This window comes from Rhodnius prolixus, unplaced genomic scaffold, assembly GCF_049639745.1.
Source record: "Rhodnius prolixus isolate KJV_2025 unplaced genomic scaffold, Rpr scaffold_5, whole genome shotgun sequence".
In the NCBI taxonomy this organism is placed as follows: Eukaryota; Metazoa; Arthropoda; class Insecta; order Hemiptera; family Reduviidae; genus Rhodnius; species Rhodnius prolixus.
Window position 1 is genome coordinate 34,412,833 of NW_027411624.1, and position 23,311 is coordinate 34,436,143.

The following is a 23,311-nucleotide window of genomic DNA, read 5'->3' on the forward strand; positions in this document are numbered from 1 at the left end:
ATTTTTGTACCTTTTGGATAGATTTTCATTTTTGTCTATTTTGCTAAGTTACATATCTGCTTTACTGTTTTTTTTAAATTTGGAATAAGCAATTCTAACATTATAACCTGATAAGGTGTTAAGTAGGAACCGTAACTACCACTGGAGAGATCTTTTTAAAGAATGATTACAGTTGCGGTCCCCAAACCATCCTCAATAACAATTTTTTTGAGAAAGCCTTTTTATATAAAATAGGAAGGTATTTGTACGTAAAAAGCAAATTTAAACTGCGATTTCAGACCTTCCTTTTAAGAGGAGTAAGAAAAATAAACGGGCGATTACAGTACTTCTCCCTAAAAGGCAAAGAGGCAAAGATTTTGAATCGAACGACAATTCATTAATGTAAATAGGTTCACCCATTGATAATTTTAACGATTTCAGTACTTCCTCTTAGTAGGTGTAAGAGCATGATGGCACTTCCCAACCATGTAGAGGAGCTTTAATCACTTCTTCGTGCTAAATTTTATCAAAATCGGACAAAGCGTTATAGAAATATTGGTAATAATAGTTTTAGAAACGGCCTTACTTGGGTGGGGACACTCTCCCCTCCATATGAGGCGTAGCGACGAGACTTTTAAAGTGCAAATCTGTACAAAATTTCGATTCGAATGACACTTCATTCATGAAAATCAGTTCACTTGTCGATAATTTGAAACGATTGCTATACTTCCCCTTAACTAGTGTAAGAGCAGATCGCCGCTTTAATGTTACGTAGGGGAGCCCTAACTCTATCATCCTACCAAATTTTATCAAAATCGGGCTAAGATTTACAGAGTAATTAGTAATAATAATTTTGAAGGGGGCCTTACATAAAGGGGGCTAACTCCTCTCTAATTCGGTGTACGGCGTCGAGACCCCCAAAAGGCACATCTACATAAAATTCCGAATCGAATGTCACCTCATTCATGAAAATCGGTTCTCGCGTTTAGGCGCTACGTAGTTTACAAAAAAGGTAACAACAACAACAACAACAACAACAACAACAACAACAACAACAACAACAAGAAGAACAACAACAATTTCTGAAAATGCCGTTTTTGCTCATTTTCGGCAACTTTTTTCTCGAAATCAATTAGGTCTGGGGGGTTGCAAAAAAATTACAGTTATAAAGGAGGGTTTGCCCTATATTTTAAAGAAAATTTGGGAATTTTATCTTTTATAGAAAAAGAGAAAAAAATTGTCAAAGTTGGGTGTTTTTTAACGTTACGCTTTTTCGTGCACTTTTTGACGATCAATCCTTATACAACTGTCCTACCGGACAGTTTTAATAACATAGAAGTAAAACATGAAACTGTCCACCAATCGTCGCCAATATAAGAGATAATGGTACTCTGATGCTGTTGCTCCTCTAATCAAAACTTCTTTCAAGCATTACGCAGCGCTTTTCCAAAAAAAACTGCACCATATTGTTCATATCAGTAGATCCAAGCTTTATCTGTTATCTCATCATTGCAATCCATGATACTTTTTTCGTAGCTGACTTTGAACTGAATTCTTGTTTAACAAAATGTTCTGCTTCAGTCAGACTAGAGAAACAATAATAAATACACTGTTATATTTGTTCCATTGAATCCGTATTAATACCAGATCATCGAACTGCACCATTAATGCATGTTAGCCTGCATTTTACGTAAATAGTCTTTATTACTTTCATAATACCACTTTTCTTCATAGCATCTTCTACCCTTCTAAACTGTTATTCAACAAATTTGCTTGACCTGAGTATTAATCCAAACAGTACAGTATGGATATATATATATATATAACCAGCTTCTTTGAGGAGGAAATATCAGAAGGTACATAAATCCTTAACTCATATTTACTTTAGTCATGTTTTACAGTTTTTCGGTCAAAAGCCATCAAAAATACCGAAGAGAAGAACTTTTTAAGGATTAATCCTAAATCAAAATGAGAGCTCAAGGTTAACCAAACCTTAAATTATCGTAATTAGTATTACGATAATCATATAAACAAATGTTTATTAATGATTTCAAAGCAAACTAAACAACCCCATATGTTTCAATATAGATATATGTACATATTTTTTTACAGCTGCATTAAATGACATTCTCTGCTAAAAGGAAATCCGGGAAGTCTGAGTGGGCGAACACATATGTATCTTTAGCCCTAACCAATACACAAACAATCCCGGAAATACCATAACTGCAGGGGGATCACCAAAGCGCTGTATTGCTAGAACTTTTCAATGATTCATAGTTCCCCTACACATATAATCACCTCCCACTTTACCTAATAATAATCGTATTAATAAAACGTTTTGCCATTAAACGATATTCCCAAAGCCTAAAAATGTTACCTTAGTTTCTAAGTTCCCTTTAATTGTTAGTGCATGCTATGATGGCCTATTTCTAGTGGGAAGTTTTTTGTTTTTTGAATTGAACTAAGCAGTTATGTCTAACTTCCTTCAAATTCTACTTTTGGGTCTGGAACCAAATCGTGGCCCGAAAATAAACTTTTAGACCAAATCATCTCACTAGTCCATTTTACTGAATCCATTTTCCAATATTTTGAACTTACTCTAAAATGGCACTTACTATTTCCGGTAATTTTAATATAATCATTATTAGAAAATTTCTCTACTTGGGACTTCAACTAAACAGATACGGCCGGTAATCTTTTTTCAAAGTATAGTACTTGGTGCACATCTTAACTATTTGTGACATGAATAACCAAAAATTCAGAAACAGAATAGCGACACCACAGGAACTGCTATAGAGTTTTTCCAATGTTTTTCCTAGGAGTGAGGCAAAACTTTTCTTTCGATCTTCGGCACCCTTGGATGAAAGGTTCCTTCCTAGGACTTCCATGGAGAGGAAACTGGATTTGAAGTAGCCTCCATACTTATTTACTTACTTAACATGGCTCTACATTCCAAAGAGGACTTTAGCTTCCCTTGGTAATTCCTCTCTTAAGTATTTACTCCAGCATTTCCTTGGGAGTCTCTTCCACGTGTTATTCTCTTGACAATCCTCTCATCTGGTCGCCTTTGTACATGTCCAAGCCAGTTTATTCTTTTTGATTTAATGAAACGTACTATATCTTGATGACCTATCAGGTCGTCTAATTCTTGGTTAGACCTAATACGCCAAGTATCTTGTGTGCATATTGGTTCAAATATAGGTCTCAATATTCTCCCCCTGAAGTTTCTCTAACAAGGTTTCTGCATCGCAGTAAACTACGGTTCTGACCAGGATCTTGTACAGCTTCATTTTGGCTGGTTTTGATAAAACAGTAAATTTGGACAACTTTCAGAGGCCGAAATATGGCTTGTCACCAGGCATTATTCTTTTTCTTTTTTAAAATTTAGTAGCCTCTATTTTCATAATATTTTGAAAGGCACTGGGGGAAAAGAATTTGCTGGCACAGCGAGTGGTGATCCCAGAATATAGACTCTCTTCTTCTGAAACATCCCTAATGAGGCTGGTTCCTCTCAACTGGTGGGGTCATCCTCAAAACATCGAAGGTTCGCTTCTTTCTAAGACTTCCTGGTAAGCCTCAGTAATTGCCAAGAATTTAAGGAGTACACAGCTTATCTAGTTATCTTCCCAGTACCTTATAGTTTCGGGAAGTCTTTCCTAAAAATATCTTGGAGGGCACTGGGGCTTAGCTAGACCATAGATGGCCACCGCTCATCCTAGAGAATATGGAAGATAGGTTTCATAATCTGAGGGAAGCTAAATCTCATGAGTACAATGAGTACACAATAGGACTGCTCTGGTCGTAGTACAACTCGTTAACAAAGTCAAAAACTCTTTATAGAAGAAAGAATTCCAAGCACGAGACCAACAGCTCAGCTCTGATGAAACAAAATTGAATTCCAAAATAAATAACTGCATCGATGCGTAAACATATTTTCCATGAAAATGCGCGTTTTTTTTAAATAAATTGCCAACTTTTTGGCGCGCTAGAGGAAAAGAAATACAGAATTTTGGTGAAGAAAATATTGAGGAAAACTTTCAAAAACTATGAATTACCTACTTCTCCCATTATTTCTGTAACTTCTCTATTAACTAATTTACATGATCATGCATGTTTAATATTACCTAATAATTTATTGAAATAAATATTAGTTATTTTTAACTTTTTTTTTTACACCTACGCAAAATGTTATGTCATTGTGTAAAAAATATCTGGGACACTTTGAAGGCGTAATTCTAGTCAAAGAAGCGGGCGGACAAGGCGTACGCTGAACCAATTAGGCACATAGGATGGACGATGAAGAACAGAGTAAAAATAACCAGAGTGGAAGAACCATTTAATAATAATCGAAAAAAATTTAACCTGAGATGAAAATAAAAAAAGTCTTCTCAAGCTGAATAAATGTTATAAATAGCAAAATACATATTTTTGGGTAAATTAAAAGTAAAATGAAAATAAAATAAAATAAAGCAACCCTTCACCTTGCACATATTTAATGATACGTGGGTTTAAAGTTAAGTAAATATTGATTCAGTTTCGTCTGTAAATAGATTTTGAATTGAAGTAGGTGGACTAAGTGCAGGTATTTCTATTTCAGTTTATTAACCATGCTGAGTTGTTTAGATTGGTTTTTGTTTTTAGAAAAGTTATTAAAAACCGCATTTCCGTGTTTTTTTCCCGTTCTTTTTCATTTTTATTTCTCTTATCTTTAGATAGATTGTATTGTTTTCCGATTTCGAGTTCTCACAGGAAGGAAGTACACGTTTCAAGTTCATCCCTGAGTGAGGAAAATTGGTTCCTAAAAATTGCATACAATTTTTGTGAGGGAAGAGAAAATAATCTTGAGGGTGACTTCATCAAGAATTAAAAAAAAAAAAATTCATCACACTTCGAGCCAAAATCAAGACTTCCATTTGCCTTTTGTAAATCGCAGGATTTATTTCTTTGCTGAACTTATTTATTAATGGGTTGGCAACTAAGTCATTGCGGATTTTGCCAACAGATGGTTTTAGCACATTCTTTTGCTTTGTTTACGTGATCAAAGCATCTAAGCTAGATTGTTTTCTTGTGGTTAGGACTTTCGCCTTTAATTTAGTAAAAAAAAATTTATCGATAAGTCATTTAGTTTCCTTTTTATCCAATTTAAAAATGGAAGAACAAGACGCGCATTTCAGACAAATTTTATTATATTATTTCCGAAAAGGCCAGAACGCATCGCAAGCACATAAGACGTTATGTGCCGTATATGGGCATGAAGCCTTGAAAGAAAGGCAGTGTCAAAATTGGTTTGCCTAATTTCTTTCTGGTGATTTTTCACTGAAAAATGCGCAACGATCTGGCTGTCCAGTTGAAGTTGATGAGATCCATATCAAGACTATTTTTGATTCAGATCGTCATAGCACAACTCGTGAGATTGCAGAGAAGCTCAATGTATCGCGTACATGCATTCAAAAAAAAAAAAAAAATTGAAACCACTTGGCTACGTCAAGAAACACGATTTATGGATCCCTAATCAGCTTAAGGAAATTCATTTGACGCAACGCATTAGCGTCTGCGATTCGCTTCTGAAACACAACGAAATTGATCCATTTCCGAAAAGACTGATTACTAGCGACGAAAAGAGATTAGTTTACAACAAGTTTAATCCGAAAAGGTCGTGCATGATGCAAAATGAACCAGCCCAGACGTCACCAAAAGCTGAGATTCAACACAAAAAAGATTATGCTGTCAGTTTGTTGAGATTATAAAAGAATTCTTCACTTTGAACTTTTACCAAGAAACCAAACGATTAATTCAAGCGTCTACGTTGAACAACTCGCCAAACTGAGCGATGAAGTTCAAGAAAAGCGGCCAGAATTGGCAAACCGTAAGGGTGTTGTTTTCCAGCATGATAACGCAAAACCCCACACATCTTTGGTCACCCACCAAAGATTATTGGAACTAAGTTGGGATGTGTTGTCACATCCACCATATAGCCCAGACCTTGCGCCTTCAGATTACCATTCATTTCGTTCCATACAGATCTCCTTAAATCGTAAAATTTTTAATGATGCTGATGATATAAAATCACAATTAATTCGTTTTTTGCTGGCAAAAATCAGAAGTTTTCTGAACATGGAATTATGACACTGCCTGAAATATGGCAAAAGGTCATCGACAAAAACGAAAAATGCTTAATTGAATAAAGTTATATTTTTAAGCGAAAATTTTGAATTTTCCTTCTTATTTAAAATCCGCAATCACTTAGTTGCCAACCCAATATATTGAACGATTCCAAAGAAGAATTGAAGATGAGCTTATTTCCTAAATGTTGGAGCCTTCCTAGAAAACCAAGACTAAAACACTTTCACAAGTATCCTAAACCAAGTATCTCCCAATGAATCCTAGTCTAACAGAAGAAACCAGACTGGCAGTATCCAACATACAGGATAGTTAAAAGGGTAATTAAGGTTAGAAGTTAATTTCTTAGGAGCCATTGAAATTGTAATTGTTTAAATATAATCGCAGCCTATCAAGGATCTGAAAAGTTTTTAGTACCAAGAATAAAATAGGAGCACAGAGTGCTGCTCCATCCATTAGCAGTAGTTTATGTAAATAGTTGTATATAGTAGAGGGATGAATGTGTGAAGCGAATGTATTTGTAGGTAAGAATGAAGAGTGAGTGATATTCTAGTTATAAGCACCTAGACGATGCTGGCTGTATGGCGGAAGCCAATGCCAAAAAAAAGAAAAAAAGCACAGCAGTCCATGAATTTAAGTAAACTTTTACAGTCATTTTCACGATAGGATAGTAGGTACAAAATGAGCCATTTTTGGTCACCATAGATGTATAAATAGTTATTCTCCATTCAATGTATGTTTTCTTTAAAACATTTCTAAAGAAATCTGCAAAAATTATTAATATCTTTTTACATTAATAACATAATTGGATAGATAGATACCTTTCTATACAAATAAACGGTTACATAATTAGGCTAGTCCCGATCGAAGTGACAGTTTTTTTATGATAAATGCAATAACTTGTGATAATTGAACTAAATAACATTATAATGTTTTTTTTAAAAAATCTTAAATGAAAATGTACAACTGCAACAACTTTTGCAACAAGCAAATGTGATATAAGATAAAATAATATCAGGAATATGGATAGGAGAAGGCACCCAGTGGTGTCACTCCATTATCGTGGACATTACGAGGTGTGTTCAAAAAGTAACGGGAATTTTCGTTTTTTGAAAAAAATATTTATTTATTCATCTACATTAATATTGTCACCTTCAAAGTAGTCCCCTTCGCATACAATACACTTGTGCCAGCGCTTTTTCCAATCCTCGAAACACTTCTGAAACTCGATCTTTGTGATAGCTTTCAGCTCTTTCAGCGATTCGCTTTTAATGTCATCTATGCTTGTAAAACGACGGCCTTTTAATGTTCTCTTTATGTTTGGAAATAGAAAAAAGTCACATGGAGCCATGTCTGGCGAATATGGAGGCTGGGGCATCGTTAAAGTTTTGTTTTTGGCCAAAAATTCACGAACAAGCAATGAAGTGTGAGCAGGTGCATTATCGTGGTGCAAAATCCATGAATTGTTTTGCCACAAATCCGGGCGTTTTTTTCGGATTGCTTCACGCAAACGGCGTTGAACTTGTAGGTAGTACTCCTTATTGATTGTTTGACCTTGTGGCAAGAATTCATGATGCACTATGCCATTAAAATCGAAGAACACAGTGAGCATAACCTTCACATTCGACCGCACTTGTCGAGCCTTTTTCGGTCTTGGCGATCCAGAATGCCTCCACTGGGACGATTGAGCCTTAGTTTCGACATCATATCCGTAAACCCATGTTTCGTCACCTGTTATAACACGTTTCAGTAGATCCGCATCGTTGTCGACTTCATAGAGTGACTCTTGAGCAACTTCCATTCTCCGCTGTTTTTGTTCGAAATTCAACAATTTTGGAACAAATTTTGCTGCCACACGTTTCATACCCAAAACATCCGAAAAAATTTCATGGCATGAGCCAATTGATATGGCAACATCATCAGCGACTTCTCTGATTGTGATTCGGCGATCGTTCATAACCATTTCTTTCACTTTTTTCACGTTTTCATCGGTTGTTGATGTGCTTGGACGTCCAGGTCGTTCGTCATCTTCAACGTTTTCGCGGCCATCTTGGAAACGCTTATACCACTCGTAAATCCTTGTTTTACTCATAGCAGACTCACCATATGCCTTTATTAACATTTCACACACTTTATTTCATTTTTTACGCAAAATTTAATACAAATTCTTTGATCCATTTTTTTTAACAAACAAAAATCGCCAAGCTCGAAAAACACGTCTAACCTTAACGGCTGCCACTTAAGAAGTAAACAATGAATATTACTGAAAATTTTATCGTACTTCAGGGGCATGTGTACCAACATAATAAAAAAAAAAAATTTACAATCAGATTCTCCAAACCCGTGAAATTTAAAAATTCCCGTTACTTTTTGAACACACCTCGTATATTAGTTTGCCCTTATGATGGCAGTGGATCGCGAGGCCATCTTCTCTTCCAATCTCCTTGGAGGATCATATGGTATTGCTGGAAGAAGAATGGTGTTCTATGAGAGGGTTAGAATGAGCTGCGGTAGAGGAAAGATTATTTTTAAAGCAAAAATTCACACCATAAACTTATCTAACTTACAATAGAAAAAAGAGGAATGGGGAAATTTTTAGTCCTTAATTTTTTTTTTTTTTTTTTTTTTAATGATTTAAGGCGCGTCAACATCAATGGTTATTGGCGCCCGGAGCTTTTTTCAGTGCACTGCCGGCCTCCGGACAGTGTTCTCTCGTTACAGACAACACTGTCCATCACCGGACAGTGAGCTGTAAGAAGCTCCTAGGAAGAGAAAATCTAAGGGGTCAGCAGCTGGATTCGAACCCGGGACCTCCGCGTGGGAGTCCAGCTCGCTAACCACTCAGCTAATCCCTTCCCCTTTTTAGTCCTTAATGTTGGTAGCTTTATGGACCTAGAAGAGTTTTGGATAACGCACAGCTTATCCTTCTCAAGAACGAATATGTATCAGAATTTAAAGAGAACAGTACATATCTAGACGGAGACTGCCAGAACTCTGTTCTTCTTCCTAAGTCGATTAGGCGCATTTCTATTTCAGCAGCTTAAGAAGCAGATGTAGTCATAAGTAGAATTTGATTTAAAAATATTATGCATACAAACATTAATTACAATTATGCAATTATTCTACAGATATCATCTCATCCTTTTCAAGTTTTTTTTTTTTTTTTCTTAGTAGATTTCCTGTAACAAAGGATGTAACCCGTCATCTTGTCCACTTTCGCATAATTTCTGTTTGATTTCCTTTATGATAAATGTTGCATTTAATTTTTTGACTTTATCATGTACAGGAAAATAAGAAATTGAAACCTTCCTGCCTTTGTAATTTACTGTAACAAGGCAACTTATTTTCTTCATTTAGATTTATGAAATTAAAACGATTCATAAAAGGCTCTCATGGCGTTTAATAGTGGTTATCCCAGCCTAACATCATAATCAACCTTTAAATGGCATCCTCAACATCCTTGCAAAAGTAAACAGCGAATTCATTCAGAGATGATGCCTGTCTTCACCATTATAAAGGTTCTTCTATTGGGCAGAATTAAAATCCTCTCTCTAACAACGTCCGTGAAGTTAGTTATTTATTTACATCGTAGTTCTTATTATTTTCTCGTCGAACTCTCAAGTTCAAATTTAATTGAACTTGGTTTTTAACAATATATTTATTTCTGACTGATTATTGGGTAAAAATTGAAACTACATTTTTCAGCTTGTGAATTACAGTCTCCTCTAGGTACCCTTTTGAATACTTATAAATTAAGAAAGAGGCCATTCAAATATCTATTTAAATATTTTTTCAAATAATTTGTAAAAGTTTACAGCAGAAAATGTTGTTATTCCCCATAAATATTCCAAATGCTATAAGATTCTGAAAAAATTTGGAATCAACTACTTTTACCCTAATTAAATAATCTTATATTCTTCAAACAAATATACTTATTTCTCATTGTCTAAAATGAGATTGCAGGTTCAATATAGTTTCTGACAAAAACTAAGCGACTAATTTTGAGTATAAAACAGTAATATAAAGAAATAAATCTTCTGAAAATTGTAAATTCATAAGTAAGTAACCTAAACTAAGGGAGAAATAAAAAAAATATATATTTTTTTACAATAAACTCGATTTCTTTTGTTTTTACATGATGAAACGAATGCCATAATTTTAAATAGTCTTGTAAAAAAATATATATATTCATGATAATGATTAGGAATAAAAACATTGTTAATTTCCTAGATAAACAGCCGAGGATAATTGGATAGAATTTAAATAATGTTAGTGCCCAATTAACGTAAAACGGAAAATAGTTTAAAAGATTGTTAGTTGCTAATAAATACGTAAATTGAATTACGTTGATGAGAAATAGGTTCTAGGTTAATTTTGAAAGGTTTTCATTTTATCAATATCAGCCAATCAATGGGAACCTAAACAAACCCGCCAAGTGTATACTTTATTGCAAATGCATATTGAACCGATTTCTAATCACAAAATCTTGTTTCTATCTGTTTTTGATTAATAAAAATCATATTTAAAAAAATATGAGTGAATTAGAAATAATTTTCGGTTCTTTTAAAGATAAATGTCCAAATTTAATTTAGCGAATTTCTAATTACTAAAACTAATCAAAAAAATTAATAATTTAAAATAAGGTTATACAATGAAATTGCACAACTTTACAAATTTTCCTTAAGGGACTTTTCTTAACTTCTTATTAATCATCTGTCACAACAAACTTGTTTTCCCTCCAAATTTTTTGAAAGGTTAGAAACAGTACTCATCAAATTTCATTTATAAAATTAGTTATAAATTATTAATTTATTGATGTTCTAAGAAATAAAAATCTATTTTATGATAAAGAGACCAAAAAGGTTAAAATTATTACTTTTAAATATAATAAAACACTTACGTAAAAAATTTGTAATGAAATTAACTCAACTGCTCCAGAATTGTGAAAAAAAACAAACAAAAAAATCTAAGAAAAATATTAAATAAAAGCCTAATGAATTCTTTAAACAACTTGTTTCTTTAATTTGAAAATTTTGAAGCAATAGATAGACTACCGACATGACACAACGAAGTACCGGCCACAACTGAATGGGAATTAAAGGGGACCTCAATGGTTGAGAGGGAGAATTGCAAGAGTTTGTGGTGGTGGGGATAGAAGGTTCGTCTATCACCGTACGGCTGATAACGAATTCCACTTTATTTATTTAAATTAACAACTGAAAAAAGAAAAAATAAATTTAAAAAAATATTTAAATTAAAAACAAGAGAAAGTGATAAAAATAATATTAATTTATTATATAAAAAATAATATAGATAAAAAAATGTTTAAAGTTTTATTTTTTATTGATTTATTTTGAAATTTAAAATCCTTACCCTATTGTAATCAACATTACTTTAAGAAATGCTGAAATTTGGAGAAAAAGACGTTAAAAAATTTTTACTTCCTGTTAGGATAAAGATGCCCCAAGAGTGAATGCTTTCTTGCATGTCCGATATACAAAACAATGCATAAACTGAACAGGGGAAGGTGTAGAGCCATTTCCTTGACGGGCAGCAAAAAAGAGAAATCTTCCTACGATTTTCCTTTTTAAAGAACGTTCAACACTGATCTGAACTCATTCTAGATTAGCGTCAGTGTGGCATTAGACCAAGCACGTCAACAAGCGATGAACAAATGTTCACCATATTTTCATTCGCCTAAAACGATCGATAAAAAGAAGAATTAATGAAGTTCATATTTAACTTACCCTGGTGATGTATTTGGTTTGGCTAAAAAGAAAGGAGAATTGAGTTTTAAACAACACTGACAGTCGCAAACTAAGTAAACCAATATCCCCCAAATCTTATCGGACCTACAGCTCAAATAAGTAATAAGGGTAATTAGCACCACTCCCCAATGGTGTGAATTACACCATAGTATGCCAAGGCAAATAATATCCTTAAATAAACTAGGCCAGGCCTCACAATTCACTAATAGACACAGAAAATAAGGAAATTCCAAACAATCTGTTGTAGGTTTTCTTATTTTTCCCAGATTTCAGAACCTCTACTTTCAAAAGCAGACGAGCTGATGTGTATGAAGTAAGTCTAACCTAATAATTTAAACTTGGAAAAAGAAAATAAGGAAACTGGAGTGAATCTGTTGATGGTTTTCCTATTTTTCCCTTCTTTGTAAACCTCTAATTCCAAAACCTGACGACTTGATGGGTTAGAAGCAAGTCTCACCTAATTATTGAACATTAGGAACAGAAAATAAGGAAATTCGAGTGAATCAGTTCATGGTTTTCTTATTTTTTTCTTCTTAGTGAACCTCTACTTCCAAAAGCAGACGACCTGATGTATATGAAGAAAGTCTGGCCAAAAAATTGAACTTTGGGAACAGAAAATAAGGAAATTCGAGTGAATCAGTTCATGGTTTTCTTATTTTTTTCTTCTTAGTGAACCTCTACTTCCAAAAGCAGACGACCTGATGTATATGAAGAAAGTCTGGCCTATAAATTGAACTTTGGGAACAGAAAATAAGGAAATTGGAGTGAATCTGTTGATAGTTTTCTTATTTTTCCATTCTTAGTAAACCTCAACGTCCAAAAGCTGACGACCTGATGTGTATGAAGAAAGTCTGGCCTAATAATTGAAATTTGGGAACCGAAAATCAGGAAATAAAATGAATCTGTTGATGGGTTTCTTATTTTTCCCTTTTTTGTGAACCTCTGCTTTCAACAGCGGACGAACTGATATGTATGAAGTAAGTCTGGCCTAATAATTTAACTTTAGAAACAGAAAATAAGGAAATTGGAGTGAATCAGTCGATGGTATTCTTGTTTTTCCCTTCTTAGTGAACCTCTAGTTCCAAAAACAGACGACCTGATGTGTATGAAGTAAGTCTGGCCTAATAATGTAACATTACAAACAGAAAATAAGGAAATTGGAGGGTATCAGTTGATAGTTTTCTTCTTTTTCTCTTCTTTGTGAACGTTTACTTCCAAAAGCAGACGACCAGGTATGTAAGAAGTAATTCTGACTTAATAATTAAATTTGGGAACAGATAATATGGAAACTGGAGTGAATTTGTTTATGGCTTTCCTATTTTTCCATTCTTTGTAAACCTCTGCTTACTAAAGCAAACGACCTGGTGTGTAAGAAGTAAGTCTGACTTAATAATTAACTTTGGGAACAGATAATAAGGAAATTGGAGTGAATTTTTTTATAGTTTTCCTATTTTTCCCTCCTTCGTGAACTTCTACTTCTAAAAGCAGACGACCTGATGGGTTGCCAGTAAGTCTAGCCTAATAATTTAATTTTGGAACAGAAAATATGGAAATTAGAGTGAATCTGTTGATAGTTTTCCTAATTTTCCCTTTTCTGTGAAACTCTACTTCCACTAGCAGACGACCAGGCCTGTAAGGAGTAAGTCTGACCTAATAATTGAACTTTGATAACAGAAAATAAGGAAATTAGAGTGAATCGGTTGATAGTTATCTTAATTTTCCCTTTTTTGTGAATATCTACTTCCAAAAGCAGCCGACCTGATGTGTATGAAGTAAGTCTGACCTAATAATTAAACATTAGAAAGAGAAAATAAGAAAATTGGAGTGAATCTGTTGATGGTTTTCTTAATTTTCCCTTCTTAGTGAACTTCTACTTCCAAAAGCAGACGATCTGTTGTGTAAGAAGTAAGTCTGGCCTAATAATTGAACATTAGAAAGAGAAAATAAGGAAATTGGAGCGAATCTGTTGATGGTTTTCTTATTTTTCCATTCTTAGTGTACCCCTACTTCCAAAAGCAGACGACCTATTCTGCAAGAGGTAAGTCTGGCCTAATAATTTAATTTTGGAACAGAAAATAAGGAAATTAGAGCGAATCTGTTGATAGTTTTCTTATTTCTCCCTTCTTAGTGAACCTCTACTTCCAAAAGCAGACGACCAGGTGTGTAAGGAGTAAGTCTGACCTAATAATTGAACTTTGATAACAGAAAATAAGGAAATTAGAGTGAATCGGTTGATAGTTATCTTAATTTTCCCTTTTTTGTGAATATCTACTTCCAAAAGCAGCCGACCTGATGTGTATGAAGTAAGTCTGACCTAATAATTAAACATTAGAAAGAGAAAATAAGAAAATTGGAGTGAATCTGTTGATGGTTTTCTTAATTTTCCCTTCTTAGTGAACTTCTACTTCCAAAAGCAGACGATCTGTTGTGTAAGAAGTAAGTCTGGCCTAATAATTGAACATTAGAAAGAGAAAATAAGGAAATTGGAGCGAATCTGTTGATGGTTTTCTTATTTTTCCATTCTTAGTGTACCCCTACTTCCAAAAGCAGACGACCTATTCTGCAAGAGGTAAGTCTGGCCTAATAATTTAATTTTGGAACAGAAAATAAGGAAATTAGAGCGAATCTGTTGATAGTTTTCTTATTTCTCCCTTCTTAGTGAACCTCTACTTCCAAAAGCAGACGACCAGGTGTGTAAGGAGTAAGTCTGACCTAATAATTGAACTTTGATAACAGAAAATAAGGAAATTAGAGTGAATCGGTTGATAGTTATCTTAATTTTCCCTTTTTTGTGAATATCTACTTCCAAAAGCAGCCGACCTGATGTGTATTAAGTAAGTCTGACCTAATAATTAAACATTAGAAAGAGAAAATAAGAAAATTGGAGTGAATCTGTTGATGGTTTTCTTAATTTTCCCTTCTTAGTGAACTTCTACTTCCAAAAGCAGACGATCTGTTGTGTAAGAAGTAAGTCTGGCCTAATAATTGAACATTAGAAAGAGAAAATAAGGAAATTGGAGCGAATCTGTTGATGGTTTTCTTATTTTTCCCTTCTTAGTGAACTTCTACTTCCAAAAGCAGACGATCTGTTGTGTAAGAAGTAAGTCTGGCCTAATAATTGAACATTAGAAAGAGAAAATAAGAAAATTGGAGTGAATCTGTTGATGGTTTTCTTAATTTTCCCTTCTTAGTGAACTTCTACTTCCAAAAGCAGACGATCTGTTGTGTAAGAAGTAAGTCTGGCCTAATAATTGAACATTAGAAAGAGAAAATAAGGAAATTGGAGCGAATCTGTTGATAGTTTTCTTATTTCTCCCTTCTTAGTGAACCTCTACTTCCAAAAGCAGACGACCTATTGTGTAAGAAGTAAGTCTGGCCTAATAATTGAACATTAGAAAGAGAAAATAAGGAAATTGGAGCGAATCTGTTGATGGTTTTCTTATTTTTCCATTCTTAGTGTACCCCTACTTCCAAAAGCAGACGACCTATTCTGCAAGAGGTAAGTCTGGCCTAATAATTTAATTTTGGAACAGAAAATAAGGAAATTAGAGCGAATCTGTTGATAGTTTTTTTATTTCTCCTTTCTTAGTGAACCTCTACTTCCAAAAGCAGACGACCTGTTGTGTAAGAAGTAAGTCTGGCCTAATAAATGAACATTAGAAACAGAAAATAAGAAATTTAGAGTGAATCTGTTGATGGTTTTCATATTTTTCCCTTCTTAGTGAACCTCTACTTCCAAAAGCAGACGACCTGTTGTGTAAGAAGTAAGTCAGGCCTAATAAATGAACATTAGAAACAGAAAATAAGAAATTTAGAGTGAATCTGTTGATGGTTTTCATATTTTTCCCTTCTTAGTGAACCTCTACTTCCAAAAGCAGACGACCTGTTGTGTAAGAAGTAAGTCTGGCCTAATAATTGAACATTAGAAACAGAAAATAAGGAAATTGCAGTGAATCTGTTGATGGTTTTCTTATTTTTCCCTTCTTAAAGAACCTCTACTTCCAAAAGCAGACGACCTGTTGTGTTAGAAGTAAGTCTGGACTAATAATTGAACATTAGAAACAGAAAATAAGAAATTTAGAGTGAATCTGTTGATGGTTTTCTTATTTTTCCCTTCTTAGTGAACCTCTACTTCCAAAAGCAGACGACCTGTTGTGTAAGAAGTAAGTCTGGCCTAATAATTGAACATTAGAAACAGAAAATAAGAAATTTAGAGTGAATCTGTTGATGGTTTTCTTATTTTTCCCTTCTTAGTGAACCTCTACTTCCAAAAGCAGACGACCTGTTGTGTATGAAGTAAGTCTGGCCTAATAAATGAACATTAGAAACAGAAAATAAGGAAATTGCAGTGAATCTGTTGATGGTTTTCTTATTTTTCCCTTCTTAAAGAACCTCTACTTCCAAAAGCAGACGACCTGTTGTGTAAGAAGTAAGTCTGGCCTAATAATTGAACATTAGAAACAGAAAATAAGAATTTTAGAGTGAATCTGTTGATAGTTTTCTTATTTCTCCCTTCTTAGTGAACCTCTACTTCCAAAAGCAGACGACCTGTTGTGTAAGAAGTAAGTCTGGCCTAATAATTGAACATTAGAAACAGAAAATAAGAAATTTAGAGTGAATCTGTTGATGGTTTTCTTATTTTTCCCTTCTTAGTGTACCCCTACTTCCAAAAGCAGACGACCTATTCTGTAATAGGTAAGTCTGGCCTAATAATTGAACATTAGAAATAGAAAATAAAGAAATTAGAGCGAATCTGTTGATGGTTTTCTTATTTCTCCCATCTTAGTGAACTTCTACTTCCAAAAGCAGACGACCTGTTGTGTAAGAAGTAAGTCTGGCCTAATAATTGAACATTAGAAAGAGAAAATAAGGAAATTGGAGCGAATCTGTTGATGGTTTTCTTATTTTTCCATTCTTAGTGTACCCCTACTTCCAAAAGCAGACGACCTATTCTGCAAGAGGTAAGTCTGGCCTAATAATTTAATTTTGGAACAGAAAATAAGGAAATTAGAGCGAATCTGTTGATAGTTTTCTTATTTCTCCCTTCTTAGTGAACCTCTACTTCCAAAAGCAGACGACCAGGTGTGTAAGGAGTAAGTCTGACCTAATAATTGAACTTTGATAACAGAAAATAAGGAAATTAGAGTGAATCGGTTGATAGTTATCTTAATTTTCCCTTTTTTGTGAATATCTACTTCCAAAAGCAGCCGACCTGATGTTTATGAAGTAAGTCTGACCTAATAATTAAACATTAGAAAGAGAAAATAAGAAAATTGGAGTGAATCTGTTGATGGTTTTCTTAATTTTCCCTTCTTAGTGAACTTCTACTTCCAAAAGCAGACGATCTGTTGTGTAAGAAGTAAGTCTGGCCTAATAATTGAACATTAGAAAGAGAAAATAAAGAAATTGGAGCGAATCTGTTAATAGTTTTCTTATTTCTCCCTTCTTAGTGAACCTCTACTTCCAAAAGCAGACGACCTGTTGTGTAAGAAGTAAGTCTGGCCTAATAATTGAACATTAGAAAGAGAAAATAAGGAAATTGGAGCGAATCTGTTGATGGTTTTCTTATTTTTCCATTCTTAGTGTACCCCTACTTCCAAAAGCAGACGACCTATTCTGCAAGAGGTAAGTCTGGCCTAATAATTTAATTTTGGAACAGAAAATAAGGAAATTAGAGCGAATCTGTTGATAGTTTTCTTATTTCTCCCTTCTTAGTGAACCTCTACTTCCAAAAGCAGACGACCTGTTGTGTAAGAAGTAAGTCTGGCCTAATAATTGAACATTAGAAACAGAAAATAAGAAATTTAGAGTGAATCTGTTGATGGTTTTCTTATTTTTCCCTTCTTAGTGTACCCCTACTTCCAAAAGCAGACGACCTATTCTGTAATAGGTAAGTCTGGCCTAATAATTGAACATTAGAAATAGAAAATAAAGAAATTAGAGCGAATCTGTTGATGGTTTTCTTATTTCTCCCATCTTAGTGAACTTCTACTTCCAAAAGCAGACGACCTGTTGTGTAAGAAGTAAGTCTGGCCTAATAATTGAACATTAGAAAGAGAAAATAAGGAAATTGGAGCGAATCTGTTGATGGTTTTCTTATTTTTCCATTCTTAGTGTACCCCTACTTCCAAAAGCAGACGACCTATTCTGCAAGAGGTAAGTCTGGCCTAATAATTTAATTTTGGAACAGAAAATAAGGAAATTAGAGCGAATCTGTTGATAGTTTTCTTATTTCTCCCTTCTTAGTGAACCTCTACTTCCAAAAGCAGACGACCAGGTGTGTAAGGAGTAAGTCTGACCTAATAATTGAACTTTGATAACAGAAAATAAGGAAATTAGAGTGAATCGGTTGATAGTTATCTTAATTTTCCCTTTTTTGTGAATATCTACTTCCAAAAGCAGCCGACCTGATGTGTATGAAGTAAGTCTGACCTAATAATTAAACATTAGAAAGAGAAAATAAGAAAATTGGAGTGAATCTGTTGATGGTTTTCTTAATTTTCCCTTCTTAGTGAACTTCTACTTCCAAAAGCAGACGATCTGTTGTGTAAGAAGTAAGTCTGGCCTAATAATTGAACATTAGAAAGAGAAAATAAAGAAATTGGAGCGAATCTGTTAATAGTTTTCTTATTTCTCCCTTCTTAGTGAACCTCTACTTCCAAAAGCAGACGACCTGTTGTGTAAGAAGTAAGTCTGGCCTAATAATTGAACATTAGAAAGAGAAAATAAGGAAATTGGAGCGAATCTGTTGATGGTTTTCTTATTTTTCCATTCTTAGTGTACCCCTACTTCCAAAAGCAGACGACCTATTCTGCAAGAGGTAAGTCTGGCCTAATAATTTAATTTTGGAACAGAAAATAAGGAAATTAGAGCGAATCTGTTGATACTTTTCTTATTTCTCCCTTCTTAGTGAACCTCTACTTCCAAAAGCAGACGACCTGTTGTGTAAGAAGTAAGTCTGGCCTAATAAATGAACATTAGAAACAGAAAATAAGAAATTTAGAGTGAATCTGTTGATGGTTTTCTTATTTTTCCCTTCTTAGTGAACCTCTACTTCCAAAAGCAGACGACCTGTTGTGTAAGAAGTAAGTCTGGCCTAATAATTGAACATTAGAAACAGAAAATAAGAAATTTAGAGTGAATCTGTTGATAGTTTTCTTATTTCTCCCTTCTTAGTGAACCTCTACTTCCAAAAGCAGACGACCTGTTGTGTTAGAAGTAAGTCTGGCCTAATAATTGAACATTAGAAACAGAAAATAAGAAATTTAGAGTGAATCTGTTGATGGTTTTCTTATTTTTCCCTTCTTAGTGAACCTCTACTTCCAAAAGCAGACGACCTGTTGTGTAAGAAGTAAGTCTGGCCTAATAAATGAACATTAGAAAGAGAAAATAAGGAAATTGCAGTGAATCTGTTGATGGTTTTCTTATTTTTCCCTTCTTAAAGAACCTCTACTTCCAAAAGCAGACGACCTGTTGTGTTAGAAGTAAGTCTGGACTAATAATTGAACATTAGAAACAGAAAATAAGAAATTTAGAGTGAATCTGTTGATGGTTTTCTTATTTTTCCCTTCTTAGTGAACCTCTACTTCCAAAAGCAGACGACCTGTTGTGTAAGAAGTAAGTCTGGCCTAATAATTGAACATTAGAAACAGAAAATAAGAAATTTAGAGTGAATCTGTTGATGGTTTTCTTATTTTTCCCTTCTTAGTGAACCTCTACTTCCAAAAGCAGACGACCTGTTGTGTATGAAGTAAGTCTGGCCTAATAAATGAACATTAGAAACAGAAAATAAGGAAATTGCAGTGAATCTGTTGATGGTTTTCTTATTTTTCCCTTCTTAAAGAACCTCTACTTCCAAAAGCAGACGACCTGTTGTGTAAGAAGTAAGTCTGGCCTAATAATTGAACATTAGAAACAGAAAATAAGAAATTTAGAGTGAATCTGTTGATAGTTTTCTTATTTCTCCCTTCTTAGTGAACCTCTACTTCCAAAAGCAGACGACCTGTTGTGTAAGAAGTAGGTCTGGCCTAATAATTGAACATTAGAAACAGAAAATAAGAAATTTAGAGTGAATCTGTTGATGGTTTTCTTATTTTTCCCTTCTTAGTGTACCCCTACTTCCAAAAGCAGACGACCTATTCTGTAATAGGTAAGTCTGGCCTAATAATTGAACATTAGAAATAGAAAATAAAGAAATTAGAGCGAATCTGTTGATGGTTTTCTTATTTCTCCCATCTTAGTGAACTTCTACTTCCAAAAGCAGACGACCTGTTGTGTATGAAGAAAGTCTGGCCTAATAATTGAAATTTGGGAACCGAAAATCAGGAAATAAAATGAATCTGTTGATGGGTTTCTTATTTTTCCCTTTTTTGTGAACCTCTGCTTTCAACAGCGGACGAACTGATATGTATGAAGTAAGTCTTGCCTAATAATTTAACTTTAGAAACAGAAAATAAGGAAATTGGAGTGAATCAGTCGATGGTATTCTTGTTTTTCCATTCTTAGTGAACCTCTACTTCCAAATGCAGACGACCTATTCTGCAAGAGGTAAGTCTGGCCTAATAATTTAATTTTGGAACAGAAAATAAGGAAATTAGAGCGAATCTGTTGATAGTTTTCTTATTTCTCCCTTCTTAGTGAACCTCTACTTCTAAAAGCAGACGACCTGATGGGTTGCCAGTAAGTCTAGCCTAATAATTTAATTTTGGAACAAAAAATATGGAAATTAGAGTGAATCTGTTGATAATTTTCCTAATTTTTCCTTTTCTGTGAAACTCTACTTCCACTAGCAGACGACCAGGTGTGTAAGGAGTAAGTCTGACCTAATAATTGAACTTTGATAACAGAAAATAAGGAAATTAGAGTGAATCGGTTGATAGTTATCTTAATTTTCCCTTTTTTGTGAACATCTACTTCCAAAAGCAGCCGACCTGATGTGTATGAAGTAAGTCTGACCTAATAATTAAACATTAGAAAGAGAAAATAAGAAAATTGGAGTGAATCTGTTGATGGTTTTCTTAATTTTCCCTTCTTAGTGAACCTCTACTTCCAAAAGCAGACGAACTGTTGTGTAAGAAGTAAGTCTGGCCTAATAATTGAACATTAGAAAGAGAAAATAAGGAAATTGGAGCGAATCTGTTGATGGTTTTCTTATTTTTCCATTCTTACTGAACCTCTACTTCCAAAAGCAGACGAACTGTTGTGTAAGAAGTAAGTCTGGCCTAATAATGTAACATTACAAACAGAAAATAAGGAAATTGGAGGGAATCATTTGATAGTTTTCTTCTTTTACTCTTCTTTGTGAACGTTTATTTCCAAAAGCAGACGACCAGATGTGTAAGAAGTAAGTCTGGCCTAATAATTGAACATTAGAAAGAGAAAATAAGGAAATTGGAGCGAATCTGTTGATGGTTTTCTTATTTTTCCATTCTTACTGAACCTCTACTTCCAAAAGCAGACGAACTGTTGTGTAAGAAGTAAGTCTGGCCTAATAATTGAACATTAGAAAGAGAAAATAAGGAAATTGGAGCGAATCTGTTGATGGTTTTCTTATTTTTCCATTCTTACTGAACCTCTACTTCCAAAAGCAGACGAACTGTTGTGTAACAAGTAAGTCTGGCCTAATAATGTAACATTACAAACAGAAAATAAGGAAATTGGAGGGAATCATTTGATAGTTTTCTTCTTTTTCTCTTCTTTGTGAACGTTTATTTCCAAAAGCAGACGAACTGTTGTGTAAGAAGTAAGTCTGGCCTAATAATTGAACATTAGAAAGAGAAAATAAGGAAATTGGAGCGAATCTGTTGATGGTTTTCTTATTTTTCCATTCTTACTGAACCTCTACTTCCAAAAGCAGACGAACTGTTGTGTAAGAAGTAAGTCTGGCCTAATAATTAAACATTAGAAAGAGAAAATAAGAAAATTGGAGTGAACTTGTTGATGGTTTTCTTAATTTTCCCTTCTTAGTGAACTTCTACTTCCAAAAGCAGACGATCTGTTGTGTAAGAAGTAAGTCTGGCCTAATAATTGAACATTAGAAAGAGAAAATAAGGAAATTGGAGCGAATTTGTTGATGGTTTTCTTATTTTTCCATTCTTAGTGTACCCCTACTTCCAAAAGCAGACGACCTATTCTGCAAGAGGTAAGTCTGGCCTAATAATTTAATTTTGGAACAGAAAATAAGGAAATTAGAGCGAATCTGTTGATAGTTTTCTTATTTCTCCCTTCTTAGTGAACCTCTACTTCCAAAAGCAGACGACCAGGTGTGTAAGGAGTAAGTCTGACCTAATAATTGAACTTTGATAACAGAAAATAAGGAAATTAGAGTGAATCGGTTGATAGTTATCTTAATTTTCCCTTTTTTGTGAATATCTACTTCCAAAAGCAGCCGACCTGATGTGTATGAAGTAAGTCTGACCTAATAATTAAACATTAGAAAGAGAAAATAAGAAAATTGGAGTGAATCTGTTGATGGTTTTCTTAATTTTCCCTTCTTAGTGAACTTCTACTTCCAAAAGCAGACGATCTGTTGTGTAAGAAGTAAGTCTGGCCTAATAATTGAACATTAGAAAGAGAAAATAAGGAAATTGGAGCGAATCTGTTGATGGTTTTCTTATTTTTCCATTCTTAGTGTACCCCTACTTCCAAAAGCAGACGACCTATTCTGCAAGAGGTAAGTCTGGCCTAATAATTTAATTTTGGAACAGAAAATAAGGAAATTAGAGCGAATCTGTTGATAGTTTTCTTATTTCTCCCTTCTTAGTGAACCTCTACTTCCAAAAGCAGACGACCAGGTGTGTAAGGAGTAAGTCTGACCTAATAATTGAAATTTGATAACAGAAAATAAGGAAATTAGAGTGAATCGGTTGATAGTTATCTTAATTTTCCCTTTTTTGTGAATATCTACTTCCAAAAGCAGCCGACCTGATGTGTATGAAGTAAGTCTGACCTAATAATTAAACATTAGAAAGAGAAAATAAGAAAATTGGAGTGAATCTGTTGATGGTTTTCTTAATTTTCCCTTCTTAGTGAACTTCTACTTCCAAAAGCAGACGATCTGTTGTGTAAGAAGTAAGTCTGGCCTAATAATTGAACATTAGAAAGAGAAAATAAGGAAATTGGAGCGAATCTGTTGATAGTTTTCTTATTTCTCCCTTCTTAGTGAACCTCTACTTCCAAAAGCAGACGACCTGGTGTGTAAGAAGTAAGTCTGGCCTAATAATTGAACATTAGAAAGAGAAAATAAGGAAATTGGAGCGAATCTGTTGATGGTTTTCTTATTTTTCCATTCTTAGTGTACCCCTACTTCCAAAAGCAGACGACCTATTCTGCAAGAGGTAAGTCTGGCCTAATAATTTAATTTTGGAACAGAAAATAAGGAAATTAGAGCGAATCTGTTGATAGTTTTTTTATTTCTCCCTTCTTAGTGAACCTCTACTTCCAAA

At 34.1% G+C, this 23,311-nt stretch overlaps 1 protein-coding gene across 1 annotated transcript in view; it reads right to left on the reverse strand.

Moving 5' to 3' along the window:
* Nucleotides 1-11,185, reverse strand: part of LOC141458556 (receptor-type tyrosine-protein phosphatase S-like) — a 59,438-nt gene extending 48,253 nt beyond the window's left edge. The window contains exon 1 of the mRNA XM_074136690.1: nucleotides 11,000-11,185. The gene's annotated coding sequence lies outside the window, so the exon portion shown is untranslated. The remainder of the gene's footprint in view (nucleotides 1-10,999) is intronic.
* Nucleotides 11,186-23,311: the final 12,126 nt, after the last annotated feature.